This window comes from Crocodylus siamensis, chromosome 7, assembly GCF_052110815.1.
Source record: "Crocodylus siamensis isolate JL-2025a chromosome 7, ASM5211081v1, whole genome shotgun sequence".
Taxonomy (NCBI): domain Eukaryota; kingdom Metazoa; phylum Chordata; order Crocodylia; family Crocodylidae; genus Crocodylus; species Crocodylus siamensis.
In genome coordinates this window covers 25,608,986-25,629,481 of record NC_143401.1, presented here as the reverse complement: position 1 = coordinate 25,629,481, position 20,496 = coordinate 25,608,986, and the positions used below count along the sequence as shown (strand labels likewise).

At 45.6% G+C, this 20,496-nt stretch overlaps 1 protein-coding gene across 12 annotated transcripts in view; it reads left to right on the top strand.

The window, feature by feature from the left end:
• NDST2 (N-deacetylase and N-sulfotransferase 2) overlaps nt 1-20,496 on the top strand; it is a 254,323-nt gene that overhangs the window by 36,611 nt on the left and 197,216 nt on the right. For 10 of the 12 annotated variants that reach the window (XM_090057085.1, XM_090057080.1, XM_090057077.1 and 7 more), the window contains exon 2: nt 17,185-17,264. The exons of the other annotated variants lie outside the window; for them this stretch is intronic. The gene's annotated coding sequence lies outside the window, so the exon portion shown is untranslated. The remainder of the gene's footprint in view (nt 1-17,184; nt 17,265-20,496) is intronic. 12 annotated transcript variants of the gene reach the window in all.

Genomic DNA, 20,496 nt, shown 5'->3' with positions numbered 1-20,496 from the left:
AATTTGTCCTGAGAGCTACTCAACTGACTTTTGTAAATATGGCCAACTAATTACTAGAGGGAATAATACAGTGTAATAATAGCAGTAGACTTAATACATTCTGGTTCTGGGTGAAAAGTGAGGGAGACCTGTTGACAGTACATTCCCTGTTCTAGGGTGAGAGCATTAGAGTTCCAGGCCTGGAATAGCAGGAGTTACTCTGGGTCAGGCTTGGTGTACTACTTGGAGATGGGGAGGGAAGGCAAGGAAGAGGCTAACGCATTCTAGCAAGTGCCCTCTGCTTCTCATTTTTCTTGTCACCATACTCAGCCAATCATTTATTAAATAGACAAGTTTTCTGACTATCTCCTTGGCTAGTGTTATCTCTGTCCTAGTGATAGGACATGCTAGATAAGGTATGTCTACAGGCTGTTGGGACAATGCAGCAAAACTAAGAGAAGAAAAGCCATTCAGTGAAAATGTCTAAGTAGAATGCATCTAGGTGCCAAAGGCACTTTTGGATTATAGCTGTTACTTAAGGATGATGGGTTATTTTACAATGTACTGGACTGAAATTAATGCCACTACTAAAGGGGGCTGACTGAAAGTACTTTTTCTATACATACATGCAGTATTTTTATGGCAATCCTCTCACAACACTCATCTGATGTGCACGGTGCCTTATTCCTTTGTCTGGCTACTCATCTCTCCATTTTCTAGAAAATCTGATTCTATACACTTAAGACTGAAATTAAAATTGCAGACTTGGATACAAAGGAAAACTGAGAACCTATTTTTGGCATCTTGGAGAATACATTTTATGACTAGAATTTCTTCTTCCTAAGCAGAACTTTTTTCACTCTTTTACAAGTTGTCATCTTTTGTGATTGCAAAGCCCCTGCCATGTATTGTAGATGTGGCTGGAAAGAGTCTGTTGTGTAGCAGGAGGCAGAAACTTGTATTTTCGCTCCTTGTGATTTAAGACAGCAGAAACTGAGTATATGCTCAGTGCTAAACAGATGGCCATGGCTGCCCTGTTGCATGGTATATACTTGGATAAAATAAAGTTAGGTCCCATCTCTTGTGTCTCCCCTTAGTAATGGCAGCAGTTGTAATCATCATCATCATAGGGAGCACTTCCGATGCTTTTTCAGTTATTCTCAGAGTTCTGTACAAAGGAAATGTCATCATCATTACTAGATTTAGAGATGAGGAATTATCCAGGGTCACCCAGCAGGCTAGTGTTCAAAAGGGATGGGAAGCCAAGTCTCCCTTGATTCCCCACATAATACCTTTTTCTCATTAGATCGTGCTGACTTGCAAATGCTTGTCTGAGAACTTTCTTCAAAACTTCACTTTTTTTCAATTTCCAACCTAATTGTTTATAGGTATAATTTGCCAGATGCAAATAAGTGACAGATGCACACTATCACCCAGTACATATGCAGTGGGCTTACTATGACAAACTTGCACAAAGTGGTTTTAGTGAGCGCTTCCTTGTGGAATGAAGGAGAGTTTGTGCTGGTGCCAGATAGATGATGAAGAGTCAGTTAAAACAGCTGTTTTATTTACACAGCTGAGCTGTATTTAATAGTATTAATAGAGTACATCCATGGTTTTAGCTGTAGATATACCCCCTCTGAGTTTAGTTAGGGCAGGAATAACACTTTTTTTAGCATGGCACATGGAATTGCGTAAGTCACTTAACTCTCATGTTTAACTAAACCCAAGTGATGTGAGGGTGATGCTCATTTTCCTTTGTAAATCACTTGGACATCTAGAGATGAAAAGATCTATATTTGTCATACATTTATATTGTTTGGCTCATCCCATATGTTGAGAAATAGCACCCTGTTCTCTCCTTCTATATGGTCCTATCATATAGCTAGTACCAAGTGATTATGATAATTAATATAAAGTGAACAAAATAGGCCAAAATAGCTGTTTTCACCTTCCTCTTCCTACTGAATGTTTTCCTCTGTGTCTGATAGTTACAACAGCTCTTCACTCTTTCTGTTTGAACAGTGCAGCAGCCTGTTCTGTAATCCTACATCAGAATCCCATATCATAGCTTATTACGCTTATGATGCTTCCTGTCGTCTTTTTCCCCTGTGATTTCTTTCCCATTCCTTGATGTGAATTCATGCTTGCTCTTCTCAGATCACTTATAACCTTCCAAGTACAGTCTCTTCCTGTTGTCTCTGATTTAGTGTTTCTTGTTTTACCGTCTTCCTGTCTTGACATTTTTTCAGCTCATGTGTTACATTAGTCTCGGCAGTAAATGCGCAATTCCTCTAGTTGCACAGAATGGTGTCAGATGTCTTTGTAAAACTCCCCTTTTCTTTAACATCTCTCCAGTGTTTTGTGATGGATTTGGTATGGCTCTGAAGAGACGCTACTCTGTAGTCCAGTTTTGGGATCGTCTGTTTTCATTATCGTTATTTATTCCCTCCTCCACTCGTGCATCAACTTCTGGCACCCCTCTTCCTCTCTCCTCCTTTAGAACTGGAGACAAACATGCAGAGGAGTTTTTTGAGTGTCTTCTGCCAGTCCTTTCTCTCCTAGGGCAAGCCTACATACACAATTGGATTGGTTTAATCAAAAATGTAATTTTTAAATTCATCTGGTTAAGATGAAACAAAAGGGTACTAAACTGGGTCTATTTCAGTCAGTCTTAAATAAATTAAGGCAACAGTTAAACTGAAATGCCAAAAAAATCTTTAGTAGAGCTACTTTGATCATGTCCAGGTAAGCTGTGGGGCAGCTTGCTGGTCTCACTAGGCATGTGTAGTCTGCAGAAAGCTGTTGCAGAACTTTGGCATTTAAAATATTTAGCTCAATGAGTCTCAACTGTCTGGCCCCAGGGGCCAGAGGGGTGACGTGGAGGCAGCCCACACACACTGGATCCAACGTGGGGTCAGTGTGTGGGCATGATCCAATGTGCTGATCCTCCCTGCCCACCAGCACAGTATGCCTGTGGGTTGACCTCATGCATCAGATCCAGCTTTGCTGCCACAGTCTGGTGTGTGGGGCCATATCATGTGTCCTTCAGGGCTTCCCACAAGTCTGGAAATTTGGCAGCAAGGGAGTGGTGGCAGCATTAATTGCCTAGGTTCTGGAAGCTGCCACTGCTCCCCTGCTGCCAAATTTCTGAATCTGTGGAAAATCCCATGGATTAACTGACATGGTATGTGGGCTGGAGATTGAGCACCACTGGTGTCGCCTTTATCCAGTCTGCAAGTAGATGGGTTACCAACCTTCATATGTGCAGCACTTGTACTTTAGCCTGTTTTCCCAAGGCGCTCCAGCCAGCTCAGATGTGAAGCGCCCCCAAACTTGGTAAGACGAAGCAATGGATGGTGGTGGTTGGAGACTCCCTTCTGCAGGGGACAAAGGCTGGCCTGACCTGTTGTCTGTCTTGGGAGATCTGCTGCTTGCCCAGAGCCAGAATCCTAGATGACACAGCGGGATTACCAAGACTCATCTGGCCCTCTGACTACTGCTCATGCTGCTCGTCCATATGGGCACCAATGATAATACCAGCGGTGACTACGGACAGATCAAAAGTGATTACAGGACTCTTGGTGCAAGGGTGAAGGGGACAGAGGCTCTGGTGACGTTCTCTTCAATTCTTCCAGTCAAGGGGAAGGGCCTGGGCAGGAGGAGATGCATCCTGCAAATCAGTGCATGGCTGCACAGGTGGTGTTGCCAGCAGGACTTTGGCTTCAACCACAGGATGTTGTTCCAAGAAGAAGGATTCCTATGAAGAGACGGGATCTACCTGATAGAGAGGAAAGAGCATCTTTGCTCTTGCTAACCTAGTGAGCAGGGCTTTAAACTAGGTTTGTCAAGGGAGGGAGACCAAAGCCCCGAGGGAAGTGAGTGACCTGGAGGAAGCACTAGCAGGAGGGTGCAACAAGGGAGGCCAGCTTTCTGAGAAAGTAGGTCAATTCGCTAGTTCCCTCAGGTGTCTTTATATGAAGGTGCGGAGCCTGGGAAATGAGCAAGAGGAACTGGAAGTCCTCTCAGTCCCAGAACTGTGATGTGATTGGAATAACACAGACTTGATGGAATAGCTCGCATGAATGAAGCAGTCATGGATAGGTATAAATTGTTCAGGAAGGCCAGGCAGAAGAAAAGAGCAGGAAGAGTTGTGTTGTATGTAAAAGAGTTGTATGATTGCTCAGACCTCCAGTGTGAAACTGGGAATAGGCCTGTCAAAAGTCTCTGGGTTAGGGTCAAAGAGAGTAGTAGCAAGGGTGATGTCATGGTGAGTATGGTGAGCGTTGTGTATAGACTACCAAACCAGAAGGATGAGGCTTTCTTTGAACAGCTAGTGGAAGTTTCCTGATTGAAGTCCCCCATGAGATCCAGGTCTTGTAATCACCCTGGCATCTGCTGGGAGAACAAGACAGCAGTGCACAGACAATCTAGTAAGTTTTGGAGCGTGTTGGGGAATACTTCCTGGTGCAGGTATTGGAGAGGCCAGCTAGGGCCCATGCTCTTCTTGACCTGCTGCTGTCAAACAGGGCAGAACGGATGGGGAATGTAGTGGATGGCAGCTTGAGCAGCAGTGACCATGAGATAATTGAGTTCAGGATCCTGAGGACAGGAAGGAACGAGAGCAGCAGACTAAGGACCCGAAAAGCATTTACCCTGCCCATCAGTTCCCTGAGGGAGTCTCTCCTGGGAGGCCAGTCTGAGGGGGAAAGGAGTTCAGGAGAGCTGGTTGTACTTCATAGATTCACAGATTGTTAGGGGCTGGAAGGGACCTTGCAGATCATTGGGTCAGGCCCCCTCCCCCCCCCCGCTCTAGGCAGAAAGATAACTGAGGTCAAGTGACCCCAGTGAGGTGACTGTCCAGTTTCTTCTTGAAAACCTCCAGGGTAGGTGACTGTACCGCCTCTGGAGGGAGTTTATTCCACAGTCTGGACACCCTGGCTGTGAAGTTTTTCCTAGTATTAAGCCTGAAGTGACCTTCCAGGGGTTTATATCCATTGGTCCTGGTCTTCTCCAGGGGTGCCCTAGTGAACAGTTGTTCACCGAGCTCCTGATGTACTCCTCTGATATAGCGGTAAGCTGCTATCAAGTCCCCTCTCAACCTTTTCTTCTTTAGGCTAAAAAGGCCCAGGTCTCTCAGCCTTTCCTCATATGGCTTGCCTTTCAAGTCCCTGATCATATAGGTGGTTCTTTTCTGGACCCTCTCAAATTTTTCCACATCCTTATTGAAGTGTGGCACCCAGAACTTGACGCAGTACGGCAACTGCAGTCTGACCAGTGCTGAATACAGCGAGAGTATCACTTCCTTAGTTTTATATGAGATGCATCAGTTGATGCGTGCCAGTATGTTGTTTGCCCTGCTGACCACCGCGTCGCAGTGACTGCTCAAGTTCATGCGATGGTCAGACATTACCCCTAGGTCCCTTTTGGCTGTGTTGCAAGTCAGGCTGTCACCTCTGAGCCTGTATGTATGTTGAGGGTTATTTGCCTCCAGATGGAGCATTTTACACTTGGAAGTGTTAAACTTCATCTGGTTCCAGTCTGCCCAACTCCCTACCTTATCCAGGTCCTCCTGTATCAGCAACCTATCTTCTGGCATGGCTACACTGCCCCATAACTTGGTGTCATCCGTGAACTTGGCCAACAGGCTTTTCACTCCCCCATCCAAATCATTGATAAAGGTGTTGAAAAGCACTGGTCCAAGCACAGACCCCTGAGGGACTCCACTGCCCAGTTCACACCGTGAACGGGTCCGTTCGTGAGAAATCTCTGGGTCCTACCGTGTAGCCAGTTTCCCACCCACTGAACCATCAAGCAGCTGAACCTACAATCTTCCAGTTTTCCACACAAGGATATCGTTGGATACTAGATCAAAAGCCTTTTGGAAGTCCACGTGTATAACATCTACCACGTCTCCAGTGTCCAGGTGGTGAGAGACCTGGTCGTAGAAGATGAGATTGGTAAGACAAAACCTACCTGCAACAAAGCCATGCTGGCTGTCGTTTAGAATCTTAGCTTCTGCGAGTGTATCGCACATAGATTCTTTAATGACCTTTTCCAGGTTTTTCCCTGGGATAGAGGTTAGGCTGATTGGCCTATAGTTGCTTGGGTCCTCCCTCTTCCCCTCCTTGAAGATGGGCACAATGCTGGTCCTCTTCCGGTCCTCAGGGATTTTCCCTGTGCGCCACAAATTCTGAAAGAGCTTTGCCAGGGGTTCAACTCCCTCAGCACTCTTGGATGAAGTCCGTCCGGCCCTTGTGACTTATAAATGCCTAGCTTTTCTAGTTGGTATTGCACCCACTCAGCATCCACAGTGGGGAGGCTGTCAGTCCTGGCATGCCCCCTATGAGTTTTATCTTGCTTGACTTTTCCCATGGTCTGGTAAAATACCGAACCAAAGTGGGCATTCAGGAGTTCAGTTTTTTCCTGAATATCATTACCAGCTGTCCCAAAGTGCTAAGCAGGGGTCCTACATTTCCATTTGTTTTCCTTCTACTGCCTACATACCTAAAGAAGGACTTCTTATGGTCTTTGATTCCCATAGCTAACCTAAACCTGGTTGCTGCCTTGGCTTTCCTGATCATTTCCCTACAAGTGCTGGCCACTAAAGTATTGTTCTCCCTGAGGACTTGTCCCTAGCTTCCACTGTGCATATACCTCTTTTTTCTTTTTTAAGAGGACCACAATGTCCCTTTTAAACCAGGAGGGGCTTACCAGCCCTCCTACTACCTTTCATTTTTGCAGGAATGGTGTTCTTTTGTGCTTCAAGGATCATGTCCTTGAGCAACGACCACTCTTCGTGCACCCCATTTGCCTTTCCTTCCTGGTCCCTCATCGCCTCCCTTACTAATGCTCTGAGTCTGTCGAAGTCAGCACTCTTAAAGTCCAGGACTTCAATCTTGCTGGTTGATTTGTCAACTTTGCGGTGGACAGTGAATCTGATAATTTCATGGTTGCTGTCACCCAGGTTACCCTCAATGTTTAAGCCACACACCAGATCATCTCCCTTGGCCAAGACCAGGTTCAGGAGAACGTTATCTCTGGTTGGCCCTTGCACTTCCTGGGTCAGAAAGAACTCGGTCACAGTCAGGAAACTGTGTCAATGATGTGACCTAGCCAAGTGTTTCTCCCAATCTGTGACCTAGTAATTGAAGTCACCCATGACAACCAAGTCCCTTACGCATGCGGCTTGTGTCAGTTCTTGAGAGAACTCCAGATTCAGCTCCTCCCTGTGGTTTGGTGGCCTGTGGTAAATGCCCACAATTAGATCTCTCTCACCTCTCACTTCAAAATAAGCCTTACTGAGGGCACAGGAACAAAACATCCTGATGTGCAGGAAAACTAGCAAGTAGAGCAGAAGACCAGGTTGGCTTAGCAGGGAACTCTTCAATTAGCTAAAACACAAAAAGGAAGCTTACAAGAAGTGGGAACTTGGACAAACAGCTAGGGAGGAGTGTAAGAATATTGCTTGGGCATGCAGGAATGAAATCAGGAAGGCCAAAGCGCACTTGGAGTTGCAGCAAGGAGGGGAATGTGAAGGGGGTCAGGAAGGGTTTTTACAGGATGGAGCTGTGAGCAGCTTGTCCGGGGTGGGGTGGGGAGGAGGGTGGTGGCTCCTGCAGCTGCATGCACCCTGAGAGTGCACGGGGGGCTTGTGTCCCTGGATCTGCATGCAGGGCGAGGGTGGTCTGATGCTGTGGGCTGGGGCCAGGGCCAGGCTGGGCTGGGCTCTTCCCGGTGGGAGGCTGGGCCAGGCTGTGCTCGGGGCGGGTGGTGGTGGCACTAGGAGTGGGGCTTTGGAGGCACCCAGCCACCCCAAAATTCGCTGTAGCCCCGCCCCCCCCGTGCTAGCAGCAGCCCGCCCCTCCCTGCATGCAGATCTGGGGGTATATACCTCCCCCCATACTCTCCCAGAGTGCATCCAGTGGTGGGAGCTGCCACCCCCCTCCCTGTGCTCCCTGGACAAGCCACTCGCAGCTCTGTTCTGTGACCTGTCCCACCCCAGCTGTGCAACGCCTGCCACAGTCCCACTCCCTCCCCCACCACTGGGGTCTCAATCAGCCCCCTACCAAGCCTCTTCCCTCACAACAGACTTACCAGCGAGACCCGCTTTTGGCTGCCTGCATTCTGCGCTGTGGCTGCATGCATGCACAGGGCATTTATCCGGGACATTATCAAAAAAGCCAATTGCTGATACTGTCAGTTTTCCTTATACCGGTGCTGATCTGATATGAGACTAATGTATCAGTGTACCTCTAGTAGTAATCAATGGTGTGATATCTAGTTGGCAGCTGGTATCAAATGGAGTGCCCTAGGGGTTGGCTCTGGGGCCAATTTAGTTCAATATCTTCATCAATGACCTGGAAGATGAAATGGAGTGCACCCTCAGCAAGTCTGCAAATGACACTGAGCTACAGTAGATGCATTGGAGGGTAGGCCTAGGATTCAGAGACACCTCGATAAATTGGAGGATTGGACCAAAAGAAATCTCTTGAAGTTCAGTAAGGACAAGTGCGAAGTCCTGCACTTAGGGTAGAGCATTCCCTTGCACTAGTACAGGCTGAGGACTAACTGGCTAAGCAGCAGGTCTGCAGAAAAGGATCTATGGGGTTACAGTGGACAGTAAGCTGAGTAGGAGCCAACAGTGTGCCTTTGTTGCAAAGAAGGCTATTGGCTTAGTAGGAGCGTTACCGACAGATTGAGGGAAGTGATTCTTTCTATTCAGCACATCTGGCGTGTTGTGTCCAGTTTCGGGCCCCTTACCACAGAAAGGTTATGGACAAATTGGCAAGAGTCTAGCAGAAGTCAGTGAAAATGGTTAGGGGACTGGAACACATGATTTCTGAGGAGAGGCTGAGGGAACTAGGCTTATTTAGTCTAATGTAGAGAAAATTTAGGAAGGGATTTATTAGCAGCCTTCATCTACCAGAAGGCTGGTCCCAAAGGAGATGGAGCTAGACTTTTCTCAGTGGTGACAGATCATAGAACAAGGATCAATGGTCTCAAGTTGCAGCAAGGGAAGTTTAGGATAGATTTAGGAAAAATTTTCTCACTTGGAGGGTAGTAAAGCACTGGAACAGGCTACCCAGAGGTTGTGGAATCTCCATCCTTGAAGGTTTTTAAGACCCATCTGGATAAAGCCTTGGCAGGGATGATATAGTTGGTGATGGACCTGCTTTTGAGCAGGGGGTTAGACTAGCTGACCTCCTGAAGTCCATTCCAACCCTAATTTTCTTTGAATCTATGATTCTACTGCAACTGCAGAGTATTCTTATTGTTCATAGAAAATTTCTCTTTTCTTTTTTTTTTTTAAACTCCAAAGTATTTTAAGTTAATATTTTTGTGGTCATGCATTCTACAGATATGTATCCCCTTTTTCATGTTTTCTTCTGTTTTAAATATGATATATTTTAGTTTCACTGGGTCCAGGTACTAGTAAAAGTAAGAATACTCAACTTAGTTTCTCAGTACTTATCCCTTTGTACTTTCTCTGCTTTTATATGCTTTTATTAATCTCCAGTTGCCTAAATCAGCCTTAATCTCTGTAGCCTCTCTGGATGCAAGTATTTCTGTTCTTCTGGTCATTGCTCTTCTTTAGACCTTTTCTGTTGTTATTATGAACTGTTTCAAGGATGGTTACTAAAACTGAACACATTATTGCAGATGAAGGCAGTAGCAGGAATTTCAGTATAAGTCCTTCTCCTCCCAAGTGTCCTGGTTTTCTTACCAATACCAAGCATCAAGCAGATTATTTTAAGATGCACATAGTAATGCATATACAGCATGGCTACTTCTGATGTGGTTATGGCTAATTCAGAGCACATTGCAAATCTACTTTCTTCCTTCCCCAATACATATCCTTGCTATTGTAAACACTGGTATAGCACCAGGCAGCCAATTTGCCTTTTTGGACTTAAAATTTTCACAATTCTTTTCGGACTTTACAAACCTAAAAAATAACTTGGTTATGCAAAATTTTGTTATTTCTCTGTTCACTCCCTCTTTTGGATATTTAATAACTATATTGAGGTAAACAGACTGGTACAGATTCTTGGGTGGACATGTATCCATCTTTCATCATCAAAACTGATAACTTCCTTCTATCCTGTTTTCTTTCTTCTGGCTCATTTCTCACCTATGACTGTTACTGTATTTCTCTTCCTGACTGCTCTTCTTGATCCTTCTGTAGTCTTTTGTGAGGGACTTTTAGCAAAAGATGCATCTAAAGTGCAAATAAATTATATGTACTTGTTTTGTTTCACTAACTGCGTTGACTTCTTTAGAAAATTTGAATAGGCATCTTCTTAATTAGCAGACCTCCTTCTGTTTGGTTTGTCTTATCATTTCAACCATTCATTAACAGACTTGATATATAATTCCCTTTCTCCTTGTTCTTGAGAGGTTTTCTTTTGTCAGATGCTTCATACAGATCTGGGGGCATCCCACCATGCCCTCCCAGGGTGCGTGCAGTAGAGGGAGCTGCCCCCTGGATAAGCTGCAAATCCATCCTGCGCCCCACCGTGCCCCAGCTGGGCAGCACCTTCCCCAGCCTCATTCCCTCCTTCACTGCAGGGGCCTTGATCTGCCCCCCCATGTCTCTTCCCTTCCCCCTCCTCTTCCACCACCACAAACTTACCAGCTGCACCCAAGCTGCTGGGCTGTGCTCCTTGCCACCTACATGCTGAGCTGTGGCTGCACACACACACAGGTCTTTATCAGTCAAATTATTGGCCACATCAGGTTGATTTCGGATGCAGTCAATTTTCTTTATATCAGTGCTGATTCAATATTGGGCCAATGTATTGGTGCACCTCTACCAAATGGCTCCTCTTAATGTAAGCTTAGGGGGCAGGCAATTATTTCAGGTGGAGGGCTGCTTACCAAGTTTTAGCAAGCTGTCGAGGGCCACATGGGTAGCTCCACCCGTTAACAGGTGTCCCAGCCGCTGGTCACCATCTTGGGACTGGAAGTCCCACCCCCTAACCCCCCAACCTTTGCCACCAGAAGCTCTTCCCTTTGCTCCAAGATATACTCCTTTCAGCAAGGGGTTTTGCCATTTCAGAACCAGGAAAATACCAAATTATAGTCTAAAAATCAAACATCTATAACATTCATTAATTTGATTTAAAAAATATTTTTGTCCTGATTTACATGCATTTGTGTAGTGATTGCACAATAGCTTAAAATGAAGTCTTACTCTTGTATACTGGGGGGGTAGGAGGGGCATGTGGGGTGAGTATAGGTTTGGGGGGGCTGTAGGTAGGTGGATATATATAGGGGGCTTGCAGGATAGGTGTATGGGACATGGGTATGGGGTGAGGGAGCATGTGTGTGTGGATGTGTGGTGTGGGTGGGTATGGGATTTATGGGGAACTGTGTGTGGAGGGAGGGTGGCTGGGGTGGGTGAAGGGGTATGGGTGTGGAGGTCTGTGTATATGGCAGTGCAAGGGGGGTGTGGGTGTATGTGTATGGTGGGGGTGCTTGTGGGACTCACCCCATGAACACATACACACTCTCCCTCTCCTTCCCTCATTGTGCACAGAGTGTGCTTTGCTCACTACACACTCTCTTTCTCTCCTCCCCCGTCCTGTTCCCCCCCCCCCCATTGCACAGGTGCGCACCCCCCCCGGCTCCTGGCCCCAAGGTTCTGGCGTGGCCCTTTGCTCCCATGGTCCAACAATGCAGCCGGGGGCCACGTGGTGCTGAAGCAGCCGTGTTCAGAGAAAGCAGCTGTAGGCAGAGGCTTCCGGGTGTGTGTATGTGTGTGGGGGGGAGGGGGGGTTGGGGTGGAGTGGGGTGGGGCGGGGCTGGCCTTTCTCTTGACTCCTGCTGGCTTTTCCTCAGTCCTGCTGCCTGTCTCTTGTCATCTTTGATAGGCGGCCAGGAGCAGATAGATATTAATTTTCTAAACTTTGTAGGTGCCCTATGGACTGGATAGAACGGCCTGGTGGGCCAGATTTTGCCCACCCTTGATATAGTCAGTATGTCATGCAGATCTATTGTAATGTTGTGCATTAAGGCAAAGTATAAGCCATGGGACCTTAAACTATCAGCAATTCTGACAGTGTTGTGTAGAATTTTTCTGAAGGGGCTGCCTTGTATTTTGGAGAAAGTTGCTAAATGAAGTTGTTTTAACCAATTTCATAAAGATTTGTGTTTTTAATGAAATTTACAAATGAAACTAAACTTTGAATATGTAGCCAACTCAAAGAGAAAAATAACACACAGGGAAATGTAGAGATTAAAAATATGACTAGGACATATTGAAATTTAAGATTTCATTTTCTAAGAAGGACTGTATAAGATACTGGAGGTAAAATAACCTGAAATGTTATTATTTGTCGGCATGGGATTCCCCAGTGCTGAATGAAAGTAGTCTTGGAATGAGGGTGGGTAGAAGATCAATGAGTTTGCAAGGCCATATGGCAGTAAAACAGAAGTCAGTGGACACATCTACATGTGTACTTTAATGCACAGTAGCCTATTTTACTGTGCATTAAAGTGTCATGTAAAAACAATTATGCTAGTACACAGTAAAATATGCATAATGCTCAGTAGTCTTACTTAAAAACTGTGCGCATTCATTACTAAACATTAAGGCAGCCTAATGCATATTTGTTTAGTAACTCACACAGGAGATACTAAATTTAATGCACATTAGAAAAAGCGCCTTAATGCACATGTAGGTATGTCCAGTTTATAGAGAAGTAAAAGGACGATCTCTCACTGGGCAACTAAGACTTAACTCACAGTTCAGACTAGCAGTTTTCTCTCTCCAGCCTTTTCTCTCCATCTCTATATTCTTTCTTTCTATCCATCTAGATTAGCATAACCATCATGATATTTAGGTCCAAAGATGCAATGGAAATAATAGAAGTGGAAGGATTTAGATGTTAGCTCAGGTTGTTGTCCTTCTTTTGAAATATTTGCTTAGAAGCAAATTGCATGTTAAGTTACTGTAGTGTTGTAAATGAATGCAGAGGGGGGAAGAGGTGAAATTAGGCTTTTGAATCTTCATTAATGATTTGCACAGTGGGATTGAGTGTACGGTTAGCAAATTTGTGGATGACACCAAGTTAGGTAGAGTTGCAAATAATCTGGAGGGCAGAGGTAAGATCCAGAATGACCAGGCTAGACTGGAGAAATGGTCTGCAGTGAATCAGATGAGATTCAACAAGGACAAGGGCAAAGTCCTGTGTTTAGGACCTAATAATAACATGCACAAATACAGACAGGGGAATGACTAATGACTAATTGGAAGGGCCAGTGTGGTTCCCATTTTCAAAAAAGCAAGGAAGGAGGACCTAGGAAACTATAGGCCAGTTAGTCTTACCACGATCCTGGGTAAGCTTTTTGAGAGAATTATCTTGGCTCATGTCCATGAGGGGCCAGCAGGGGAGATTATGCTTAGTGGCAACCAACATGGGTTCATTAGAGGCAGGTCCTGTCAGACCAACCTGGTGGCCTTCTATGACCATGTCACAAAATCCTTAGACGCAGGGGTAGCAGTAGATATAGTCTTTCTGGACTTTAGGAAGGCCTTCAACACTGTCTCTCACCCCATTCTCATTAAAAAACTAGGGGACTGTGGCATCAACACCTACAAAGTCAAATGGGTCACTAACTGGCTGGAGGGCCATACCCAGACAGTGGTGGTGGATGGGTCATTTTCGACCTGCAGGAATGTGGGCAGTGTGGTCCCCCAGGGCTCAGTCCTCGGGCCTACACTGTTCAACATCTTCATCAGCGACTTGGACAAGGGGGTAAAAAGCAACCTGTTCAGATTCGCAGACGACACTAAAATGTGGGCAGATGTGGGCACGGTAGAAGGGAGGAATAGGCTGCAATCAGACCTAGACAGGTTACAGGGGTGGGGGGATGAGAACAGGATAGGCTTCAACACTGACAAGTGCAAGGTGCTGTACCTGGGGAGGAAGAACCAGGAGCATACCTACAGGCTGGGGAACTCCAAGATCCTTTTCTGCCTCTGCACTGATGAGAAGGGAGTCATCATTGATGCCAAAATGAACATGGGCCAGCAGTGTGGGGACACAGTCAGGAAGGCCAACCACACCTTGTCATGCATCCACAGATGCGTTTCGAGCAGGTCCACGGGGGTGATCCTCCCCCTCTGTGTGACACTGGTTAGGCTGCAGTTGGAGTACTACATCCAGTTCTGCGCACCGGATTTCAGGAGGGATGTGGACAACATGGAGAGGGTCCAAAGGAGGGCCACTCACGTGATCGGAGGAAGAAGGGCAGGCCCTACGAGGAAAGGCTCAGGGACCTGAACCTGTTCAGCCTCCACAAGAGAAGGCTGAGCGGGGATCTAGTGGCTGTTTACAAACTAGTCGGGAGGGACCAGCAGGCATTGGGGGAGTCCCTGTTCCCCCGAGCGCTACCAGGAGTGACTAGAAATAACGGTCACAAGCTGGCAGGGTGTAGATTCAGACTAGACATCAGGAGGCGGTACTTCACTGTCAGGGCAGCTAGGATATGGAACCAGCTTCCAAGCAAAGTGGTGTTGTCTCCTACCCCGGGGGTCTTTAAGGGGAGGCTAGATGAACACCTTGCTGGGGTCATTTGACCCCAGTACTTTTTCCTGCCATGGCAGGGGCTCAGACTTGATGATCTGTTCACGTCCCTTCCAACCCTACCAACTATGAAACTATGACTAGCTAGGCTGCAGTAGTGCAGGGCAGCAGTGGACAGTAATTTGGGCTGGAGGGGCACTTAAGTTTTGGTGACCTGTTATGGGCCGTAGTGTAAGGGGTGCTGGCCTGGCCTGGGGTGGGGGGTGCAGTTGGTCCTATCTGGTCCCAGCCCACCTGCACTGCACTCACAGCTGGGGGTGTCATATGGAGCAGGTATGTAGGGTCTTCAGGGAGACTGGCCCAGGACTCCCATGGGCAGGGAAACACTTGACTGGGTGAATGGGATGAGGCTGTGGATGGGTGGGGAGTGGCATGCAGGAGCAGGATGGCTGCGTGGGGCTAAGGTCAGGGCTAGGGTTGCAGGGTGGTGACAACACAGGACTAGGGCCCAGGGCACAGCTATGATATGCTCCCCACACATCCCTGCAATGGGGACCTGGCAACCATTGTCACCCAGGCCCTGGCCCCACATTGTCACAGCCCCACAATCCTGATCCTGGCCCCTGGCCACCCATCCCACTCCTGGACATCACACTACCCATCCATTTATGGCCCCGTCCCCTCCACTTTTCCAAGCATGCCCTGCCTGCTATTGTCCTGGGCTGGTCTCCACGGTGACCCCACCTACTCATTCCATTGGTGCATGGTGGACTGGCAGTGGCAGCCAAGTAGAGAGTCTGGCGACCACACCACCCCTGCCCTGCCATTTCCCCAGGGGCAGTGGAACCAGCCACAAGGATCATACCCCAGGCTGCCCCCCATGCCTGGGTTGGGCAGACTGTGGAACCTGCAGCAGGCTGGATAAAATCCTAGGCAGGCTGGATCCAGCCCATGGACTACATTTTGCCCACTCCTGACCTAGGGGTTATAGTAGTAGACCATAAGCTGAATATAAGCCAACAGTCTGCTCTTGGTACATAAAAAGCCAACAGCATGCTGGCTTGTATTAACAGAAGTGTCACTTGCAGAACAAGGGACATGATTCTTCATATGGTGAGGACAGAAATGGGATTTTCTGTATGGCCATAGGAACAACGGCCTCAAGGTGCAGTAGAGGAAATGTAAATTGGAGATCAGGAGGGACTTTCTGACTATGAAGATGGTCAGGCCTTGGAATAGGCTACCTAGAGAAGTTGTGGAATGTCTGACTTTGAAAATTTTCATGCAGGTTAGACAGACACTTGCCTGGGATGGTGTAGTCAGGGATGATCATGGCTTGAGCAGGGGGCTGGGCTAGATGAGCTCCCCAGGTCCCTTCCAGTTTTACTTTCCTATGATCCTTTGACTTCCCTGGGCCTTGTCTTTTTAATCACTCGACGTAAATAAAAGTCTCCATTCAATACTTCGTAGAAGCACTTGTCCAAGTATGTGGAAGCAAACTGGCATAATTGAATCTAATATGTTCTGCTCTATTGTTTGCTTTCTTTTTAGAGCTCTGTCTTGTTTAAATGCTGTAAAGGGAATTTTCAGATTATGGGCTGCTGCTTGTGTTAGCTTCAGCCAGCTGTGGAAACTAACAAACTACTAGACAGCCTGAATGAATAATAGCAAAACTCTTAAAAACAAGAGAAGGTGACAGCGAGATTTTTTTTCCCCATTTTCTTTAATGAACCAGAGCATATCTTAAAATTGTAGTTATGAGATCAGTCTTTGCTGTGAAGGGAAGTGAAGATAGCCTTGAGCTTTTCTGTTTGCTTTATGTGATAGGGGAAGTGGTGAAACATGTTCGGGTTGCTGCAAGAGCCAGCTGCAGTTTTCCTTGACAAATTGACAGATGACTCTTGGTTTCTTGTGATAAATGAGTTCTGTGATGGAAAGCTGAGACTGGGCTCCATGTGGAATAGTTACACAAATTACTCACTGCAGGCTCATGAAAGGAAAAGTGGAGCCATTTCAGGCACTGGCTGGCTGACCATCATTGTCTTGAAGGTAGCCATGGGGTTAAATGGAGGAGATTTATGTAAAGAATTTGGGAAATGTACCAGTTTTGGGATTTTCCTAAGGAAGGCTGGAAAAACTACCTCAAGTTTTGAAAACACTAATAAAACATTGCTGGTTTATCATAATCCACAAAGGCTATCTACAAATAGATGTAGGGGTTTATACCACAGTCTGAATTCCTGGATAGAATGCTGTGAAACCTGAACAGGTGGTCTTTACCTACCCTCCATTAGGAAGAGAATTCTTCATGTGAAATGTGTATTGGCATTCCCAAGACTGATATTTTTGTTGAGCCATAGGGACTTTGATTCTGATCAGGGAGATCATTACACACCATTTGTTGGCAGAGCAGACTCCCTTTTTAACGCCATCTCTTTCAAGTCCTGTTGCGTGGACCATATTGACTTACCTCTGCTGAGTAGGCTTCTATCCAGGAGCAATACAGCGTGCAGTACCATGTCAGCTATATCTTCCTTTTTCAAACAAAGGTGGCTTTTCTGTGAACCTATGTGCAGTGGTACTGGTAATCATATAAAATGAAGTGCCGATTTAGGTTCTGATCTTTATTTTTTTTGTAAATCTCTAATCCAGGCCCATTTCCCTTTTCTAGCTGGAGAGAGTGATTGCTAGCTAAGCATTGTCAGCTTCTGCTCCGTATGCTGGCTGCTGAACAAAGGTGCTGCTGAAAAGGTAAGTGCTTAAGCTCCATCCTCTTTGATGTAGATTTATATTCTTAGGAGCTGATAAATTAGACTTCCCATACCTGTCACCTTAAACAGGACCAAAACTTGCAGTGGAGAAAATTTAATCGACCAGCTCATAAAATGTTAAGTATCAGGCATCAAAGCACTGTTAAATTTTGGTTCAGTGCGAGTGGCATGGCTTTCTGTAGCACTGCAGAATGGAGATGCTGGGAGGTAAGTGCACTTTGCCTTTTACATAGGGACAACAAGCTGGATTTAGGGCAATAAAAATTGCTTTGACTTGACGAGGCCCATTGCTTAAATCATTAAACTAGTGGTATAATACAAATGTTACCAAAAACCATTGTTTGCAGGGTGTGTTTGAGAGGAGAACTTCAGATGTGTTGCACTAATTGGAGAAAAGTTTGCATGTTTCTAGTTATATTTTTACAGCAACCTACCAGTTAGCAGGATGGGGTTAAGTGTTGTCTGAGAACACCAAATATTTGTGCATTTAGTTGGAAGTAAAAGAGGGGAGGGGGACCAGGTATAAATAAGGGAATGAGTTTATCCCTAATCTTCTGTTACCAGAAGTTACAAATAACCCTCCAGCAAAAAATTCAGTAAGACTATGATTCCAGTCAATGAATTAGGGAGAAGTGTCAGTAAAGGCATGTGTTTTACCTACATATCAATTTGGCAATGAGCAAGTTCAAACAGCGCAAAATTAGCACAAACTGGAGCCTTGAAAGCCCTCCATTATTCTGTAGTTGTGAAATAGGATTGCATCTTGTCTGTATGCAAACTAAACTTTGTGTGTACAAGAGTATCAGTACTTTACAGAACAACGGATGAAAGTGAATATGCCGTGTGGTGTGATATAAAGTATTTATTGGTATGTGTTGGGGCTGCTTGTATTACTCAGATGAGCAATGTACAAATGAGGACTGCAAATCACCCCTAAGAAGTGGTGATTAAACTTTTATACTGTCACATGTTCTGAATGTTCCTGATTATTGTGCAGAAAATTTGCTTTAGAATTATTTCTAGGTCAAAATAATGTATATTGGTACTCTTACCTCCATTTATAACCCGAGGGCTTCAGAGCTGTAAGCCAAATATTTCAGAGTTTGTAGGAAAAGGAAAGTTGTTGGTGTTCTAGAAACTTTTTAATAATTTCCTAAAATAGGTTTCTGTACATAGTAATATCAGGCACTTAAAGTCCAATATCTGAGAACCCTTCAAGATTAGAAGTAAATGCTACCAGTGTTCCACTTGGATTTGTATGAAGTTCTCATTGCTAGTCCTTGAAGAACCAAGGGATACTGAAATTTAACCAATCCTTGAGAGGTACACATATACATTGGTCCGATATCGGATTGATACCCATACAAAGAAAATTGGCTGCATAGGAAATCAGCCCAATGCACCCAATAATTTGGCCGATAAATGCTCACGCGTGCGCACACACAGCCGCAGTGCAGCACGTGGGCAGCAAGGAGCACAGCCCAGCAGCGTGGAGAGCTGCGTGCAGTTGTTAAGTCTGGTGTGGTGAAAGGGGAGGTGAGAGGGAATGGGTGTGGGGGGACAGATCAAAGCCCCCCACAGTGAGGGAGGGGCAGCGGTAGGCGCTGCCAGCCAGGGCAGGATGGGGTGTAGGATGGAGGGGGGAAGGCAGCTCCTGCCACTACTTGCACCTCAGGAGGGCTTCTGGAGGGCAGTGGCTTGTGCCCCTGGATTTGTGCGGGGTGGAGCAGGCCGGCTGGAGCCGGGGCTGTACCAAGCTGTTCTTGGCAGGGGCTGGGCTCTGGTGGGGGAATATTTAGTGGTATATATGTAGTGTATATTTTAATCTTTTTTTGTTTTTGGTAACTTCAAAAGGCCTTTTCTAAACTTGAAAGGCATCTTTTGAAGTCTTATAAGGTGAAAGGCACCTGCAAAAAAAATTATTTTCTGACTTTGTGCATGGATAAATATTTCTGTAAAACCAGGTCTTTTATCATTCTATAATTCTTTTCAGCCAACTCACCCATGCAGGAAATCTTTCTGAATGGAAACCTAGCAGTCCTTTCATAAAAAGATATTAGAACAAAAGTTATACAAGATATAATTCTTGAAGTAGGTACAACTGTGTGTGATTAGCCCCCAGTAGTAATTTACACAAGAAATAAATGCAAATATGAGCAAATAAAATGGCCTGTGGCATTTGGTTGAAATGTTTCTTCTCTAGTAGGATATAAGGCGGGGGCAGTGTATAGAAGGATTTGCAATAGAAGTTTTGCAGGATAACTGAGTACAGCAAATGGCAGCTTTTAAGTGCAAAAGGATAATCTGATGGAGTCAGGGTTATAAAATTGTATAATCATTGGGGAATTAGAGTAGGAAAACAATATCTACCTGTGCTACTATAGGTGTAGCTGTATCAGGATAGTACTGCTGGGAGCCCTAATACAGGCTGTGGCTTCTGCTTGTCCTTTACCCCTGTGTAATTGAATTGGTGCTAAATTCAGTGCAAGTTTCTTCCTAAAATTCCCAATTGCAGACTAAGACTTAATAATGAACAAAGGCAATGTGGGAAGGAGGGAGAGAAGATCTGGAAAATTTTTAAATTTTGTGCCTCTTTTCTGAAAGTAACTGTAAAAATGGCAGTGTGGGATTCTGTATTAACTTTTCCTTAATTCCCTCTTTCACATGCTTCTTAGCAAGGAAAAGGTGTCCTTTTTTACACCTGCAGATGGAGCCTGGGATCTGAGCCAAGCAAGCTTCTCTTCTCCTTGCATTTCCTCAGAATTAGTAATCAAAGAACTGTGATGACATCAGTGTAAATGCTGGACAGTAGTGAACAAATATGGTGTGGGAGAAGAGCAGGATCTAGCACCTTTCTCATAGGGATTTGGGCTTTTCACGTCTCTCAGAAGTCAAATGGAGCAAAATATTTTTGTCACTATGAAGTGTATAAAGCTGGGACCTGGAGTTAGACATAAGGAAAAACTTCTTTACAACTCTAGTGTCCAGGGTCTGGAGTAGACTCTCCCCAAAGGTGGTACAATCACATACTCTGGATATCTTCAAAAAATGTCTGGATGCTCACCTTGCTAAGATCATCTGACCCAAACAGCCTTTCATGTCCAAGCGCAGGGGGGCTGGACCTGATGATCTTGAGAGGTCCCTTCCAGCCCCTAACATCTATGAATCTATGAATGCATAAATAGGCAGGTCAGCTGAGCAAGAAGGTGCCA